Source organism: Vulpes vulpes, chromosome 2 (assembly GCF_048418805.1).
Source record: "Vulpes vulpes isolate BD-2025 chromosome 2, VulVul3, whole genome shotgun sequence".
NCBI lineage: Eukaryota > Metazoa > Chordata > Mammalia > Carnivora > Canidae > Vulpes > Vulpes vulpes.
This window is the reverse complement of record NC_132781.1, coordinates 121,035,951-121,055,193: the sequence shown is the minus strand read 5'-3', so window position 1 is coordinate 121,055,193 and position 19,243 is coordinate 121,035,951. Positions and strand designations below refer to the sequence as shown.

The 19,243-nt window shown below is 45.7% G+C and overlaps 1 pseudogene; it reads right to left on the bottom strand.

Annotated features, from left to right (window-relative positions):
- Positions 1 to 18,586: 18,586 nt before the first annotated feature.
- Positions 18,587 to 19,012, bottom strand: LOC112907594 (large ribosomal subunit protein eL33 pseudogene; annotated as a pseudogene).
- Positions 19,013 to 19,243: the final 231 nt, after the last annotated feature.

Below are 19,243 nucleotides of genomic sequence, written 5' to 3'. Positions count from 1 at the left end.
CTGAACTTCTCAGGCCCCAGCAATTTGCCAGGTTACCTCCTCTCTCCCAAGTGTCCTCTGCCATCTTCCCAAAGCCTTTCCAATTCCAATGGCCAAGGAATAGCTGCTCAATTCCTATTGCTTTATTTTTACCTTGCACAGCAATTTAACTGTCCTCATCTTGCAGCATGATTAACAGGCCCCCCCTGTTCAAATCTGGGTTCTGCCATTTGCTTTCTGTGTGACCATCTACAAGTTACATAGCCTCTCTCAGCTTCAGTTTCTTATGTAACAGAAGTTACATTAGAATGTATTTAAAGCAGGGCACCTGGGTGGCTCAGCTGGTTAGGCGTCAGACTTTGGCTCTGGTCATGATCTCAGGGTTGTGGGATGGAGCCCCAAGTCAGGCCCCACTTGGAGTTTGCTTTCTCTCTTCTCTCCATCCCCCACCCTGGACCCATGCTCATTTATTTATTTAAATAAATAATTCTTGGGGATCCCTGGGTGGTGCAGCGGTTTACCGCCTGCCTTTGGCCCAGGGCGCGATCCTGGAGACCCGGGATCGAGTCCCACATCGAGCTCCCGGTGCATGGAGCCTGCTTCTCCGTCTGCCTGTGTCTCTGCTTCTCTCTCTCTCTCTCTCTGTGACTATCATAAATAAATAAATTAATTAATTTAAAAATTTTTTAAATAAATAATTCTTTAAAAAAATGTATTTAAAGCCCTTAGTACAGTGCTTGGTACATTAGTTCATATCATATTCACTAGGATATCACCTCTCACACTGAGAAATGACCTATCAAGGTGTTGACCTGGGATGCCTGGGTGGCTCAGTGGTTGAGCCTCTGCCCAGGGTGTGATCCCGGGGTCCTGGGATTGAGTCCCGCATCTGGCTCCCTGCATGAAGTCTGCTTCTCCCTCTGCCTGTGTCTCTGCCTCTCTCTCTCTCTCTCTCTCTCTCTCTCTGTGTGTGTGTGTGTGTGTCTCTCATGAATAAATAAATAAAATCTTTAAATAGGTAAATAAATAAATAAAACTAAATCAAATTAAATTAAAATCAAATAAGTGTTTTCTTCCCCACTAATGCATTATAGGGAAGATTCCTTTCAGTTTAACTCCTTAGAACTGTTTTTTATGCAATGCTTGAGTTCTCAGGGGTTTCATGGCCAGCATGAAAAGAAATTCTTGGACAATAGAAGAGTGCTTCATCCAGACTACAGAACTGAGATTCAATGCAATCCCTCCCCTTCACACTCCCTTCACAGTGCATCCCTCCCTCCACCCAGGGGTTCAAGGCAGACACTTGGGAGTCACCCTTAAGCCTACTCTTTCCTGACCCCCATCCTTAGGCACCCAGCAAGCCCAGGTGGGGTTACCTGCAAATTGTATTGTCCCAGTACTCTGGGCCAAGCCACCATGAGCTCCCATCGGGCAATGTGGGGCCATGTCCTGGCTGGCATCTCCACCTGCCTTCCTACAACCCATCATCCTCCATGCTAGCAGAGGCCTTGGAAAACATAAACTAGATCACTTCCCTCTCCTGCTTAAAACCTGTCAGGGCTTCTTGCTGCCTTCAGAGTGAAACCCAGGCTCCATGGCAAAGCCCACAAGACTGTGCCCAATCCCCTCTTGCTGCTTCTCCAGCTCCATCCTCTGGGGCCTCACAGCTTGTCCCCCCCCCATACACACACACACTCCTCCTCTAAGCACCGTGCCACCTGCTCTGGGCCTCTGCACTGGCTTTCCCCTAGAACACTCCTCACACCTGGAGCAGCTTCAGTGACTCATTCTCAGTTTGCCAACTGCGGTGCACAAAAGCCTTCCCAGACCACCCCACTCTAAGCAGCCCACCTCTCCAATGTCTCCGGCTCGTACCCCCTGCTCATGACCTTCCAAGTCTCTCTGCCTGCCTATGTTTACTGTTTGCTCCCCACAAAACCATGAGCACCATCTGGGCAGGCACACTTTGTCTAATTCGCTGCTCTGCACCCTGCGCCTTGCACAGTAGGCACACAGTAACCAATGGCTGAACAAATGAACAGACTACCTCTGCAAAGAAAATGAAGAGGAAACCTCCAGAGGAATGCATGATTGGAAGACACACTCCAAGTGAGGGTCCTAAGGGAGCAATCTCTCCGTACAGGAGTCCCAGTTCCTCACTGAGGAAGGTGTAGGTTGCCTCCAGGAGTGAGGCCCCAAAGTCCCAGGGCCTCCCAGGGCCTCCCGAGATTGTGAGAGGGAATGTCTCAGAAATGCCCTGAAACCACAGCAAAAGGGCAGAGCTGCTAATTTCCATGCGGCCGCTGCCCTTCTTCCACCCACCAGAGAGCCCACTGAGTTGCCATAGCAACAGAGGACTGCACCAGAGTCCAAATAGGGATGTGTACATCTCCCAGCACTTCTGTGAGGGTAGGAAAGGGGGATGGGGGCTCAGCCCACAGTTGTGCCCAGGCTCTGTCCGCCTGGCCTGCTCTAAGCCACGCGCCGTCCTCGGCCCCGCCAGCCCCACCTCGGGGGATCATGGGAGGAAGTTCTCCCTTCAGAGTCCTCTCCTCTGTGCTCTCCCCCGCTGTGGAAGGCAGGCCTCATCTCTGTATCCTGTCCAGGCCCACAAACTGGCCAGAAGAACAAAGGAGAAAGCAGTCTCTGATGGTGCACAGCTCTCAGAACAGTCTAAAGAATGTTTTCTTTTTAAAATACAAGTTTGTTAGTCCGAACGGTCATCTCCTGGAATCTTTTTGGTTCCCTTAAAGAAGCCAAACCCGGCTTTTAATCCCCAGAAGCTAAGAGCCCTTTGAGGGGGCTGCAGGGAAGCAGTTTGCATCATTTGTCAAGACAACAGACAACAGCGTTTACCACTGTCTGAGCGCGGGGCGCGCATCACTTCTCTCAGCCCTTACGACCCCCCAGAAAGGAAGGTGTTCGAGTCCCTCCGTCCACGCCGGGAAGCTGAGGCACGATGGCTCCTGGGGTCTGCCGGCTGCCAGGAGGCCAAGCTGCCCTGTGAGCACTGCGCTCTCAGGCTCGGAAAGCCAAGCCACCGGCCCCCGCGCTGCCGCAAGGGCACAGCCCCGGCGCGCCCCGGAGTCCTCACGCGGCCCCCTCCCGGCCACCGCGGCCAGCAGCTGTTGGCTCCGGCCCCAGGCCGCCTCACCCCCACGGGGATCTGACAGCAAGGAGCTCAGAGCCGGAACAAAGGCGGCTTTCTTCGCCCCTTTTTAGAAAGCCCGAGTCCTCGCCACAGACGCGGCGCCTCGGATTGGCCGCTCCCATGGCAACAGGCTGCGTCCCCGTCCGATGACGTCAGCGCAGGGCGGTGGGGCCGGTCGCTCGCCGTGCGCTGCCCCCCGCCAGGCCTGCCCTCCGGACCTGCCGCCGGTTCTGAATCCCGCGCTTCCTAATTACAGCCTTTCAGTCCCCTGCTCCTGACGAGCCCTTTGTCACCTGCGTTGAACTTCTCCTCCCGGCAGCCCTCCGTCACACTCGGCTGCTGGCTCTTCTGTGGTTCACGAGGCACCGAGCGTGTGCGTCCAGCCGTGCCGCAGGCTCGCACGCCCTGCGGGGCCGATAACTTGCACGCAGATTTCTAACATCCGGGCCTCGGGGTCTGGCGCTGAGATCTTTTTGCTGCAATTGTGACCTGGGGCGGGGGGGGAGGGGGCGGGTCTGTGGTGGCCTCTGGTTTTAAGCCCGACTTCTTCGTTCAGGGACTCCCGAGCACCTACTCTGTTCCAGGCGCTAGAGACGCCACGTTAAACAAGCCAGGGTGGAACCTGACGTTTGCCCAGCGGAGAGGGACGGTAACAGGACATAGGGAAACAAACTACCATGATTTGGAGAGTGCTAGGTGTGGTGAAGATAAAGGAGCTGCGGACCTCTGATCCTACAGTGGGCCTTTCCCTCTGTCCTCATCTATTCCAGAAGGAGGAGCACACGGGAGGAAGGAGAGGAGGAAGTGATGCTTGGTGTTTGGATACAAGTGGCAGAGACTAAACTTCAGGCAGTAACGAAGCTGGGAGTCCGAGGCCTGATAGTCGTCAGGGCTCTACAGAGTCTCTTCCCTCTCTCCTTGGTGGTCAGATTCCTTTTCCTTCCAGTGGTTTTTCCCACAAGACAGACAGTGTGCCTACTGACAGACCCTGTGAGTTTTATTTTCCAAGCTGCAGTCACACAAGACAGCCTGACCTCAAGCATTCTTCCATTCTAAGACCATAACTCCAAAGGAAGCCACTTCTTGGCCTAGGTCAGAAGTTCCCAGCTCGATCAACCAGCCAGGCATGGGATCAGAGTACGAACAAAGAGGCTCCTGAGTACTCGGTTCATTCTTTGTGGTTGGGAAAGGCGGGGAGTTCCAGGGTGCAGGCCAGCCTTACAGAGAGAGACCCATCTACAGTGTGTATCCCTCCACCCCTCACCCTAACCCCATCCCACCTGCACTCCTGCTTTCTTACTTTTATGGTCTCAGTTCTGTTCCTGAGACCTGGCCCTATGCCCCAGTTCATGTCAGCTCAAGGTCACTCTCTGCTCTGGGGACCTCTCTGCCCACCTCACCTGTGTCACCTTCATGGGTTGTCCCACCAACGCTGGTTGTTGTGTTACAGAAAGTTTTACTGAAGATCTAGGGGCTAACAGATGGGGAACACTCCATAGCTCAGAAGAAGAGCAACGTATGCTCCACATATAGAAACAGTTCTCACTGCCTTCTATCCTTCGTGTTCACTGTAGGGAAATCACAGGCTTTCCCTTCTTCCCTGACCTTTCTCTTGGAGCTCCCAGCAGGAACCAAGAAATTCCTTGTTACTTTCTAATGCGGAGGTATTCGGCTCCCCACCTCTACTCAAATCAGATTCCTGAGCCTACCCTGGCATACCTAAAAACATATTAAGGTTCTTTGCTAAATAAAAGAATCCTCATTCTGAGCCTATAGAAGTCAGGAGAGGCTCTGGAGCTGTAGTTACTTGCTTAACCTATCCACTATCAAATTCTTGGGGCTCCTATTCCCACCGACCATGCCCCGAGCCAAAGGCAAGGACAGGCGGTAGGGTTGGAGGGGTCCACACAAAGATTCCACTTTGGCTCCAGAAAAATGTGCTGTCCCTCTCAGTGCTGAGATCTCGTAAAGTCAGGAAAATTTGCACATGATCTGTCCCACTACATCTCCTCTGATGTTGTGTGGATCTCTGAGACTTGTTTTGAGGGATGGGCTCTGCAGGTCACACAGCCCAACACCCTGAGGGTAACTGGAAGAGGAAGAATGAATGGCTTCCAGACTGTAGAGGTCGGGGATGCCTCAGCAAGGGACACAGGATCTCGTTCTGAGAAGAGGAAGGGTAACATGGATCTTCTCACCCACACCCACTGTCAGTTATATTTTCCAGCTGAGAAAGTTCGAGTCTATGCTTGCATTCCCAGGACCTGCCCTTTTCACTCTTGCTGGAGTGGGGATCAGCAAATGCTAGAATTCTGACAGAGTTGCCGCCTCTGACTCTCCCTACTGGATTTGTGAAGATTCAAAGATGACAGTCATCTGGGAAGCTGTGCCCTTACATGTTGCCCGCTGCCTGAAGCTATTTCTATGAACAATCAGACCTCTCTTTTTCTATGGCCTCAAAAAACCTGTGCAGGGGTAGACTGCCCAGGTAGGGCACTCACAGCTCTAGCACCTTCTCTTGGAGGCCATGTTCAATGTTCTGGAGGGATGGGAGGAGGAGATAGATGGAGGAAAAAAGCTGTCCCTTCTGCTTCTGTCTTCTTATGTCCCCAAAGATTTCATGTGAGGAGAGTTACAAAGATCTTAGTGTTTGTTTCTTAGAAGTCTGGTTCTTTCCCATTTCCTCAGATTTCCTGGAGCCTGGACCTAGTCATGGACTCCCTCTGCCTCTGTGGTCTGATCAAACTGTAGGCTGTTTCTGCAAATGCATTGGGCTTTGAACCTAGGGGCTAGGCTACATGGTCATTGGCATCCCTTCTCCTTCTTACAAAAGGGAAGTAATAGGTTAGTGGAGTGAGCAGTGGGCCAGGAACAGATGAGTTTGGGGATCTGATCCTAGATCTGATGACTTGTGACTTTCTGCAAGTCACTTGCATCTTGGTACCTTGGTTTATCATTCATCGCATGCACGGTTCGACAGAGGCAGTTTGCTAAACCCTGGCCTCTCGTGTGTACTTCCGTATTTTTTTGCCTGTGTATCCCCTATACTATTATATACTTAATATTTTTCTGAAAATTGAATTACCTTTTTAACTTGACTTCATGGTAAGCAATGTATCCATGAAATGACATATTCAATGTGCTAGTTTTATTTTTTTCTACTACGTGCTAAGATAAATACTTATTTTTAATTATACTCATCTGTACAATCCCTGAAACCATCCTAAGTACCACATGCATATACCACCCTTTGGGAAACACTGAATTAGAGCATCACTTTTGTTCCTAAATGTCTTTACCCCTATTGTGAAATTCTAATAATCCCCCAAAGGAAAAACAATTTCATAAAGAAAAACATATAGTAAAAAAAGAAAAAAAAGAAAAAAAAAGAAAAACATATAGCATTCCTGAGCCAAGAGACAGCATGACCCTTGGATAAAATGGTTTGTGTGTGTGTGTGTATGTGTGTGTGTGTGTGTGTTTAAAGTGTGTGTGTTTTATTTATTTATTCTGAGAGACACAGAGAAGCAGAGACATAGAGAAGCAGGCTCCTCACAGGGAGCCCGATGTGGGACTTGATCCCTCATCCAGGATCATGCCCCGAGCCAAAGGCAGACACTCAACCGCTGAGCCACCCAGGTGTCCCCAAAATGGTTTGTGTTTGACAACTTTTTATTTCCCATCACACTTTACAGGTCCCAACTCTGATTCTAATTTCTTGAGCCTGAGGAGTCTACAGAACTCTGCTGCTGCTCTCTCCTTGGAGTTGCACACGGTCTACCAAAGACCTCAGGCCCAAAGTGCCTGAGGCCTGCCCCTGTATCAGGTGGTGGGACTACTGTGACCCTATAAAAATGGGATCCAAATTCCAAATGACTGGAGGGTTGGCCTTTCATCCTAAGCAAGCAATCCCAAGGTTAGAGCAAGTCTTGTTGGTGGGTAGCCTCCTCCAGTTCCCTTCACCCCCACTGCTTCCTGGAACTATCTGGATGACATAATTCAAGAGACTCATGGGGATCCTCTGCTGGGAACTCTCTTCTCTGGTAAGGTACTAGCAAGCAAGAGAGACAAGGGTTGGGCTCCTCAGCTGAGAGAGGGAGAAGAGATAATGTTTCCCTGGTAAAAGAAGGACACCTGTATAATGAAATAAAAGCTGAACAAATTATCAATCATCAGGGTTGATCTTCCTCTACCTCAGATATTCCCAAATCACAGTGATCATTACAATCATTTGATTTTATAAATAAAATTAAACACATCCCTATGCTATTATTCAGCAATTCCACTCCTTGGTATTTGGTATTTAGCTGTAATAAATGAAAACAGGAGCACCTGGGTGGCTCAGTCGAGCAGCCGACTCTTGATTTTGGCTCAGGTCTCCATCTCAGGGTCCTCAGATCGAGCTCTGCCTCAGGCTCTGCCCTCAGGGAGTAAGCTTCAGGATTTTCTCTCTCTCCCTCTGCCCCTCCCCATGCTGGCTCCCTCTCTCTCTCTCTCAAATAAATAAATAAATCTTTAAAAAAAATAGGGGTGGGACACCTGGGTGGCTCAGTGGTTGAGCATCTGCCTTTGGCTCAGGACGTGATCCCGGGGCCGGGGATTGAGCCTGAAATCAGCTCCCTGCTCCTCGGGAGCCTGCTTCTTCCTCTCCCTCTGCCTGCTGCTCCCCCTGCTTGTGCTCTCTCTCACTCTCTGTCAAATGAATAAATAAAATATTTTTTAAAAATAAATAAATGAAAACATATTTATGGCAGCTTTATTCATAATAGCCAAAAATAACACTAAAAGATCCATCAGTAGATAGAGAAACAAACTGAGGTATAGCCTTAGAGTGGAATACTACTCAACAATAAAAAGCAATGAAAGATTGATATGATTGATACATGTAACAACACAGATAAATCCCAAAAACTTTATGAGAAGCAAAAGAAAAAAAGAAACTGGACACATCCATTGATATGACATTCAAGAACAGGAAAGACCCATCAATGGTGATATCAGAAGAGTAGTGATCTACACAGGATGGAGATTGATTTAACTTTCTGGGACCGTAGAAATGTTCTGTACCCATACGTTTGCCAGAATTCACCCAATTTTACTCTGAAGATTTGTGCACTTCCCTATAGGTAAATTCTACCTTAATTTAAAAATCAAAACCAAGGGGCACCTGGATGGTTCAGTCAATTGAGCATCCCACTCTTTGTTTGGGCTCAGGTCATGATCTCAGGGTCATGAGATGGAGCCCTACATCAGAGTCCACGCTCAGTACAGAGTCTGCTTTCCCTCTCCCTCCCCTGCTTGTGTGTACTCTCTCTCTCTCTCTCTAAAATGGATGAATAAATCTTAAAAAAACAAAAACAAAAAACCAAATATATATATATCCTCTGGCTCCATCCTATTCCTACTACATCAGAATCTCCAGAGTAGAACCTAGAAATTTATATTTTATAAAACCTCTGCAGGTGAGTCTGATATACACTGCGGTGGGAATCTTTGGATCCTAAGAAAGCTTTGGCTGATTCATAGTTTACCAGATTTGGGGAAGCTACAGGGCTGCTAGTAGTTACTACTTATTGAACACTTATTATTATGTTCTCAAATTCTTTCAAGAACCCTGAAAATGGTTTTCTCCACCTTACAGATTAAAAAACAACAACAGCAAAACGAGGGCAAGACACTTGCCCAAACCACACAGCTGGTAAATAGCAAAAATACTTAGCCCAAGTATTCTTTACTACAAATACCTCATTCTTTCCATCATTCATTCATTCAAGTAATCCAAACCAAGTAAATATTGTGTGCCTTCTCAGAGCCAGGCACTCTGCTGGGCATTATGCCACACCAACCTCCCTGAGAAGATAGTAAGGAGGATTGATGGGTGAGCAAGATGGGAGCCTGTAATGCAGCGTTTACCTTTGCTTCATAGACTTGGGAGGAAAAGGGATCCCAGGCCTCTTTTAATTTTAATTATTCAGGTGGTTTGGGAAAAGGCAGGAGGTTTACGGTTATAGAAGCACAGCTAAAGGAAGCTTCTGTGCTGCTTACTTTGGGAACTTTCCAGAAGCTAACACCAATAGCAGGTACTGTTAAAAATGGGTTAAAATCATTATGGGATTATGAATAATTCACAGGCACCCCCTGTTACCCATTACATTTTGTTCTACATAATTGCTTCCTGGAAATCTGCTCCCAGGGCAGGGAATTGGGATTATGCATGAAATTGAATATTTCTGCCTTTGACAAGTAAATTTAAACAAAATTGTGAATTAGTTTCAGTCCCCTGCTGCCTATCCCCTTTGAGTTGATAACACTGGTTCTTTACCCAACAAAATCACTGTGTGAGCAAAAGAGTATAGCTCTTTTGAAAGGGAAGCGAGCTCCAGTTCCTATTCATACCAGGCAGTGTTCCAGGGGTTCTAAATATTGTGGAGGATTTGGGGTGGGATGGGGGACTAGAAGAGGGATGCCTGGGAAAAGAATCAGAGTCAAATCACAAAATGTACTCTGGATGATTTGATATAAAGATGGGAATGACCAGATTAGAGTAATCTTTCCTTAAAAATTGAGATGTGGGGCACCTGGGTGGCTCAGTTGGTTAAGCATCTTCTTTTGGCTCAGGTCATGATCCCAGGGTCCTGGGATGGAGCCCTGCATCAAGCTCCCTACTTAATGGGGAGTCTGCTTCTCCCTCTCTCTCCCTCTGCCCCTCCCCATTGCTCATTCTCTCTCTCTCAAAGAAATAAATAAAATATTTTTTAAAATTTTTAAATAAAAATTGAAATGTAATTCACACACCAAATCATTAATCTACCGTTTCCATAGATTTGCCTGTTCCAGACACTTCATATAAACGGAATCGAGCAATATATTGCATTTCATGACTAGCTCCTTTCACTTAATGCATTTTCAAAGTTCACCCATGTTGTAGCATGCATCAGAACGCCATTCCTTTTTATAGCTGAGTAATATTCCATCGTACAGATATACCATACTTTGCTTATGCATTCATCAACTCGTGGAATAGTTTTTGGCTACTATGAATAATCTATGAGTGTTCAAGTACAGGTTTTGTGTGAATGTATGCTTTCAATTCTCTTAGGTATACAGCTAAGAGTGGAATTGCTGGGTCATGAGATAACATTTGTTAATTAAAATTTTTTTATTTTAATCCCAGTGTAGCTAATATATACTATTGTATTAGTTCTATCTTTTTTTTTTTGTCCCTTATTCATTTGTTTTGTTTCTTAAATTCCACAACATATGTTCAAGGTCTTATTTTTTTTTAATTTATTTATTTACTCATGAAAGACACAGAGAGAGAGGGAGGCAGAGACACAGGCAGAGGGAGAAGCAGGCTCCCTGCAAGGAGCCCACTGTGGGACTTGATCCCAGATCCCGGAATCATGCCCTGGGCCAAAGACAGATGCTCAACCACTGAGCCACCCAGGCATCCCTAGGTCTTTTATTTTTTAGAGAGAGTGTGAGAGCTGAGGCGGGGGTGGCAGCAGGGGAGGTGCTGAGGGAGAGGGTGAGAGAGAAGCCTAAGCAGACTCCACATCCAGCGCGGTGCCTGTTGCAGGACTCAATCTCACAACCCTGAGATCATGACCTGAGCCAAAACCAAAAGTTGGATGCTTAACCGAATGCACCACCCCGGTACCCCATATGTTCAATATTTTGAGAAAGTATCAAACTGTTTTCTACAGTGGCTGCACCATTTTACATCTCCCCAACAGTGTATGAGGATTCCTCCCTTTCCTAGCAATACGGCCTTTCTCTAATGATACTCTTGCTTTATCATTTTTGTCAGAATTTGTCTATTCTATGTAGTGGTCACAGCTTATCAGAAAACCTACATTACTGGCTTCATGTGTCACCCATCTGCATAATGCATTTACAATCTAAGAAGAGCTTCCTGCAGATACACTAGTACATTATTCAGGATATTTCCAAATTCAAATTATCTGAAGCAAAGAGGGGATGTATTTACTCATGTAGCTAGGAAGATACTCACATAGCTTACAGACTGTAGAGGGAAGTTATAGGAATTAAGGCTTCAGCTTCAAACTGAATTTCTCTCTTTCCATTCCCCTCTGAATTTCCCTCTTGTTTCTTGTGTCCTCTTTCCATGACACTCTCCACCTCTCATCTCTGTAGCCTCTGCTTGGCCTCATTCTGCATCAGGTTCTTTCCATGTATAAGAATGATGGCTGCCTGCTACTCATACCTATGTTCTCCCAGCTTAGCATCACCAGGGATGGTTTAAGATCTTGGGACAGAGACCTTCTCTCCCAGAATGATGTATGTCATGCCATCCTTGTATCAATCACGTGTCCAGGAAAACAAAGTCTAAAGTTCTTGGCCTCCACTGCTCCCACACCCACATCTGTGGTCAGATCAGAAGAAGGGGACCTTCTCAGACTCACTACCTAACTACTGCCTCGTTAGTCATTTCACTCGGTTGCAATTTTACTTTTTCCAAATGAGTGGAATGGAATCTTTTTTTAGAAAATGTAGGAACAACTTCAGTAATTGAAAGCACTTTCTATTTTACTCTCAATGGGTTCAAAATCTGAGAGGGACTCTCAAGGGACTCCCCAAATTTCTCAGGTAAACAGCTATCAGAGCCCACATGTTAAAAAGAGAAAATGAGCTGAGTCCTTGGATGTTAGTGCTGGAAGACTCGGTGGGGACCATGTAGTCCTCCAACTCATTTTACACAGGGAGTAATTGAGGCCCAGCGCTGGGAGGGGGTCTCAACGCTGTCTAGTCACACAGATGAAAAGCAGTAGAGCCAGCCCTGAACCCTGATCTCCAGGCCATGACCTTTCTTCTTGTCCAGCGTTTTTTTGAGTGCATCCTCCCTCAGATTAAACAAAGGGCTCCAGATTCATAGTAAGGGCATAAGAAGGAGGCGCTAAATGGCTGCACAGACTTTGCAGTTCCAATTCATTCTCTGGGCATCACAAGGACCCAATTTACGCTGTGGGGAGGATTTCTTGCTGAAATCAGCACTGCTTGGGCCATCATCTAGCTATGAGTCACAAATTGCACAGGAAGTATCTGAATGAGCTTTCTCTGAGCGAGTGAGGAGAGAACAGAAGGGTGAGGAACAGAAATAATATGCAGACATTTTTGGAACTGAGACAGAGCTGCAATCAACAGACTCACTTGACCTGCCTCCTGCCCCGTATAATGCTCTCTGGGCAGTGTAGACAGTGCACACACAACCCTCTCCCTGCACACTTACTAACCACTTATCCAGTAGAAGAGAAATACTTTAAAAAATTTTTTTTTAAAATATTTTATTTAATTATTCATGAGAGACACAGAGAGAGAGAGGCAGAGACACAGGCAGAGGGAGAAGCAGGCTCCATGCAGGGAGTCCGATGTAGGACTTGATCCCGGGTCTCCGGGATCATGCCCTGGGCTGAAGGCAGAGCTAAACCACTGAGCCACCCAGGCTGCCCAAGAAATACTTCTGAGACACGTTTGAGAGGTTTTTTTTTCCCACATGAATTTGTATGAGTTCTTTATAGTAAGAGTTGTCTTATAACTGGCAAATATTCCAGCCCAGCTTTCATTTGTCTTTTACTTGGTTTTTCTCCTGTGATGTGTTGAATTTTTCATATGTGATCATGTGATCCCATTGATGAATCATTTCTTTCATGTTCCCTCAGCTGGAATGTCATGATCCAATATCCTCTTCTCCTTTGTTTTTTTAACCAGTGAAAATCATTTCTTATAAATCCGTCAAAACTTCCCTTAAAAACTTGAGTTTGTAGTAATTTGCACTCAGAATTCAGGACTCCCATTCCCATCCTACTTCGATTTATCGAAATTTTCTTCCAATATTTTGTAAACTTAAATACTAAAATAAACTCCCGATAGTTTGTAAGGATCTAAGTTTCTGTTTTCTTGTTGTATTTTTTTCCAAAGGGTTTATCAGTTATCGTAATAACACTTAATAACCAATAATTCTCTTCACTCCCAGTAATGCTTTTTAGAAGTGCATACTGTGAGGACGTATATTTCGTGGCTGTTGTTTTAAAATGTGTGCATAAATCCATGATGCTGTCTTCTTCCAAAGGCGGAAATTAATTCCCCTCCCTTTGAGTGTCAGCTGGACTTAGTAACACAATAAAGTATAATGGATGGTGTAAGCGCTTGTGTGTGACTCACGAGACCAGGTCATAAGAGACATGCAGCTTGCTTCTCATCCTTTCTTGGTCACCCACTCTAGAGCAGGGCAGCTACCAGCCTTCCTATCCACCATATATGTAACCGAGGAAACTCTGCCCCACTCAGAGTGCCCCAGGTTTGTCTGGGAGGCGCTGAGAAGAGCCTGAAAAGGGCACACAAACCAACCTCCCTTGTGTCTGTAGTCACAAGGCAGCTACTTGCCTTTTTCTGCTCTTCAATACCACTAACTGACTGTGGCCCTTGAATCCCCTTGGAAAAGCATCCCCTCTGCATAAACCATTGTGAGAGGCCCCAGAGCGGAGTGTTTCCTGGGGGTTGGGGATAGAACTGGCTGCTTTTGAGCTCCAGCAGTTCCTCTGGGCCCTCAAGTGGCTCAGCTTTGCCCTGAATCTTGACTAGCTCTATCAGCTTCTTTTTGTAAGCCCCTCTCTCTGTAGAGTGCTCAACACAGTTCAAAGGAGTGAGCAGGGGCACAAGCCCTTCTCTCTGCTTCCAGACATTTATTCTCTCTCCCACAGAAAAAAACATCCCACTTAAATGGATGAAGCAATGGAGGCTATTGGGGAGATGGATTAGAGCTCTAAACAGCAGCCAAGACATAATGCTCTGTTATTCCCTAAATTCTTTTTATAGGCCTCACCTAAGAGGCCCCTTTGACTCACCTAGTCAGTATTTGCCTTCTCACAGAAATACATACCCCTTCCTTGGTCCAGATAGCTCTTCCTTGGAAACCTAACAGCTTCCTCTTTGCCCCAGAAGCACGACCTGCCTGAGCTTCTGCATTAAAAACTGACCTAGCATTCTTAGGAAACCAGTGCCTCCTGCACTTCAGATCCAGGAAAGAGAAACACTGTGTTTCAGAGAAAATTCTCTTGCTCTCTTGCCTTCAAAAGGTTATTCACTGAAAAGAGATAGGGTTTTCTTGTCAAGAGTGGGGTGGGAGCTGCTTCAGAGACAGGCTGGCAGCCTTCAGAACCAACCTTTTTAACAAGCAGCTCCACTGTTGGAAAAATTTTAAAGACCAGAACAAAGATTTAATGGCAATGGTGCTTATTACAACACTGTAATAGTGAAAAATTAGCAATAGCCTAAATACTCAATAAGGGGACTGATCAAAATATGGCACAGCCAGGGGCACCTGGGTGGCTCAGTGATTGAGTGCCTGCCTGCCTTCGGCTCAGGTGGTGATCCTGGGGTCCTAGGATCGAGTCCTGTATCAGGCTCCCCATGGGGAATCTGCTTCTCCTTCTGTCTGTGTCTCTGCCTCTCTGTCTCTCAGGAATAAATAAATAAAATATTTTTAAAAAAATATTTTTAAAAAATATGGCACATCCATAAAATGGAACATCATTCAGCTTTTAAAAACTATACTGTAGATGAATGTTCAGAGACATGAAAAGATGAACATTGTAAATTGTTAGAAAAAAATTACTGTACTATGATGCCATTTTTTAAAGTATATACACTAATAAATGTAGGATGGATATATATCAAAGGCTAACAGTAGTTGACTTGAGATGATGGGTATTTTTATTGTCTTTATTTTGCCTACATGTATGTTCTACACACCCTCTAGCTGGTCTGTCACCTTGTAAAGAGAAGAAAATGGTAAGAATTTTCTTTTTTCTTTTTTTTTAAGATTTTATTTATTTATTCATGAGAGACACACACACACATAGAGAGAGAGAGAGAGAGGCAGAGACACAGGCAGAGGGAGAAGCAGGCTCCACGCAGGGAGCCTGACGTGGGACTCAATCCTGGGTCTCCAGGATCACGCCCTGGGCTGAAGCCAGTGCTAAACCGCTGAGCCACCAAGGCCACCCAAGAATTCTTTTCTTTTTTTTTTTTTTTTTTTTTTAATTTTTATTTATTTATGATAGTCACAGAGAGAGAGAGAGAGAGAGAGAGAGAGAGAGAGAGAGAGGCAGAGACATAGGCAGAGGGAGAAGCAGGCTCCATGCACCAGGAGCCTGACGTGGGATTCAATCCCAGGTCTCCAGGATCACGCCCTGGGCCAAAGGCAGGCGCTAAACCGCTGCACCACCCAGGGATCCCCAAGAATTATTTTCAATGCAAAATTTGACTACATTTCTACTAGACAAGCTAAAATCAAAAGGAATGACAATACCAAGTGTCAATGAGGATATGGAGCAACCGAGACTCTTGCCCACAGCTGAGGGGAGTGCAAATTCTAACAACCACTTTGGAAAAATGTCACACAATATTACTAAAGCAAAGCACGCATCCACCCCATGCCCCAGCTGTTCCGTTTCTAGGTATATACCAATAGAAGTGTGTGTTTATATACAACAAGTACACACACAAAATCATTACAGATTAACAATAACTTTATTAACAATAACCGAACTCTGGGAAAATACCAGTGTTCATCAGCAATAGAATGAGTAAAAGAAAGTGTTGCCTATTCATACGCCACAATACTACAGAACAGTGAAAAATAACAAACCACTACAAATGATAGAATTTCACAGATCTAATGTTGAGTGAGAAAAGCCTGATACTGAAAAGTATACACTATATTACTCCACTTACATGAAGGCCAAGAACAGGCCAAATGAAGCTATGATGAGAGGGATCAGGATAGGGGTTACCTGTAGGGATGGTACTGATGGGAAAGGAACATGAGGGAGCCTTCCAGGGTGCGGGGAATGTTCCATACCAGCATTGTCCAAAAAATATATAATGCAAGTTATCTATGTAATTTAACATAGTCTAGTAGCCATATTTAAAAAGCTAAAATGAAATCAGTGAAATTTAATTTTAATGATATATTTTTATTTAATATCCAAAATGCTGTCATTTGGACACTTAATTACTATTTAAAAATTATCAATGATATACAGTCCCTTTTTCTGTATTACATTGTTGAAAGTGTATTTTACACTTACAGCGCATCTCAATTCCAATTAGCCATCCTTTTTTTTTTCTTTTAATTTGATTATGTAATCTCTACACCCAACACGGGGCTCAAGCTACAACCCCCAGATCAAGAGTCACACACTGTAGCGTCTAAGCCAGCCTAGGTGCCCCTCAACTGGCCACCCGTCAATTGCTCAGTAGGCTGATAACTACCATATCAAACGGCACAGGACTGTACCTTGATTTGAGTGGTAACTTCGTGGGTAAGTACTCATAGAAAAGTTCATCAAACTGCACATGTGAGATAAAAGTTCTATTTCGATCAAATAAATAAATAAATACATTTTTAAATGAACCTTTATAAAAAGGGGGGGGGGTTCAGAGACACATCTAGCAAAGGAAAGTAGCCGATGGCTGTCTCGCTCTGCTGACCAGCCTTCTCAGGGCCTGAGGACACCGTTCAGAGTTCTAAGGGCAATCTGGCACGTCAGCTGACTTGTCTGCAGCAGAGACCCACCCCAGGGTGTGCTGGAGCACGGTGCCACCAGCAGCCCTACAGAAGGAAGAACAGAAACTTAGGGAGAATGCCCCAGTGTAATAGGGAGCTGGACACCGTGCCTTCTAACTGGGTTTACTGCTGGAGTTGAAGAACCCACTGGCCAGAAACGTCCGTGTGTCCACAGCTGATACCGGTTCCACCTGAGCCTGATAGAATCCACCTCCATAGCTTTCCTCAGGGAACCGTAACGCAGGCCCTGTTCCTTAGGTACAGAACGTATGCCTGATGACTTCTGGACTTTTTTTTTCCACTAATGTGTTTATTTAAAATTGTGTGTGTAGGGTGACCTGGCTGGCTCAGTCGGTGGAGCCACTTCTCTTGATTTCAGAGTTGTGGGTTCAAGCTCCACATTGGGTATAGAGATTACTTAAAAATAAAATCTAAAAAAACAAAGTGTGTGTGTACAAGTTCCTGTGTGTATAATGGAATAGTATACATTATACATTAACATTAAATCCATGACTTCACTGGTGGCTCAGTGATTGAACATCTGCCTTTGGCTCAGGTCACCATCCCGGGATCCTGGGATCTAGGGGTCCTGGGATCGAGTCCTACCTCGGGCTCCCTGTAAGGTGCCTGCTTCTTCCTCTGCCTCTCCCTGTGTCTCTCATGAATAAATAAATAAAATCTTTTTTTTTTTTTAAAGGTGATTTTCTAGAAAAACCCAGGCCTCAGAGAAAACAACCAGGGCAGGTTTCTCCTGAGGAGCTTACGTTGTAAACACGATAGAAATTATTTTTTGCTCTCCTGAGGCAAAGGAAAAGGCTCCAATTCCTCAGCCAGTGAAAACCCCAGAGCCAGGCATTTTATTTCCCAGATCAGCAGATCTCTTCACATTGCACTTCCTGTTTGTCCGGCTCTGCGAAATGAAATAATGTGGCCTGCAGGACTGAGAAACCGCCCAGGGCCTGACAGAGAGGAAAGTCAGGGGAAGTGCACATCCGTGAATACCGAATTGCTAAACAAAGACAAAGAGCAGCACCCTAACTTTGAGCCATGGCTCTCTTTTCTGAATTTGCTAGTACCTCAACAGTGTCAGGAATGTTTTTCCTATTAATATTCTGGAAATCTTTTCTCATCTTTTTTCTTGGCTCTGACCGGAACCAAGTTCCGGTCTTGAGTTCTTGGGGAGTGGGGGTGTACTCTCAGCATGTACTGAAGAGAGGCCTCCCCACCCCCCATTCAGAAGGTGCATGGGGTTCCTGTTCTATTTCTCCAGTGCCCTTCAGGCCTAAAGCCCTACATGTAGCAGCTATTGAGGGGACACAGAGATGTCACCACCTTGTTCTTAAGGAAGCTCAGTCCAATGGGGAGTGGAGGGGCGGAGAGACAAAGCCTAAAAAAGGCAGAAGGAAAGCAAGAAGGAAGGGAAGCAAAGAGTGGACTGAGGAAGGAAGCAGCCACCCTCCAAGCCCCAGTCTGGTCTGCAGAGGACGTTGGGAGATGAATTTTATATCCCTCCTCAGAGCTCTCTGCCACATGAAGGGCCTGTAATGGTCATGAAAATTGTTTCTATTCACTTACAGTTTACAACTTGCCGAGCACCAGGCTGAGCACTAACCACGCATTCTCTCAGTCAGCCCAGCCCAGAGCACAGGCTCTGGAGTTACTCATTCAGGCAGCACACTTCATTAAGAGACTACTATGTGCCAGGTGCTGTTCCAGGTACCGGGAAACAGCTGTGCCAAAGCCAAGTTTCTACCCTAAGAAGTTACACCAGAGGCTTTACTTGGATCAGATTTGGGTTTGTTTTATTTATTTATTTATTTATTTATTATTATTTTTTTATTTTTTTTTATTTTTTTTTCAAGAGAACAAATCTACACCTTTATTTATTTACTTTTCATAAGTTTAAATCCTTGAGGGGTACAGCATCACGCGGATTCTGTGGCCAATGGCTTTCGCAGGAAGGTTGCTTCGGAATTTGGCACGAACCATGCCGCTGTTTCCATGAGCACGAGTTACTTTTCCCCAGATTACTCTGGTTTTGTTTGGTTTGCCACCAGGAGTTACTGTGTTGTTCTTTGCTTTGTAGACGTAAGCACATCGCTTGCCGAGACAGAACTCCGTTTCATCTCGAGCATGAACACCTTCGATCTTCAGTAGAGCTGTGTGCTCCCTCTGGTTCCGGAGACCCCGTTTATAGCCGGCAAAAATGGCCTTGGACCAAAGCCTTCCAGACATAGTCGTCGCTTTAGGAGTCCTGTTCCCAGCAGCCTCCACAGGCTCCAAGATGGCGGAAAGAGCAGATTTGGGTTTTAAACCTGTGTCTGCCTTTTGCTGGATGATTGGCCATTAGCCGCTTGGGCCTTTATAGTGTCTACATCTATAAAATGACCCCCCCCTCAAAAAAAAAAAAAAAAAAAGAGATTTGCCTTAAAGGTTTTGTGGGAGTATTAAATGAAACACACAAGTCAAGGTTTTAGAGTGGCACCAGCACAGCCTCAGTAAACACTGGGTGTTATTTACAA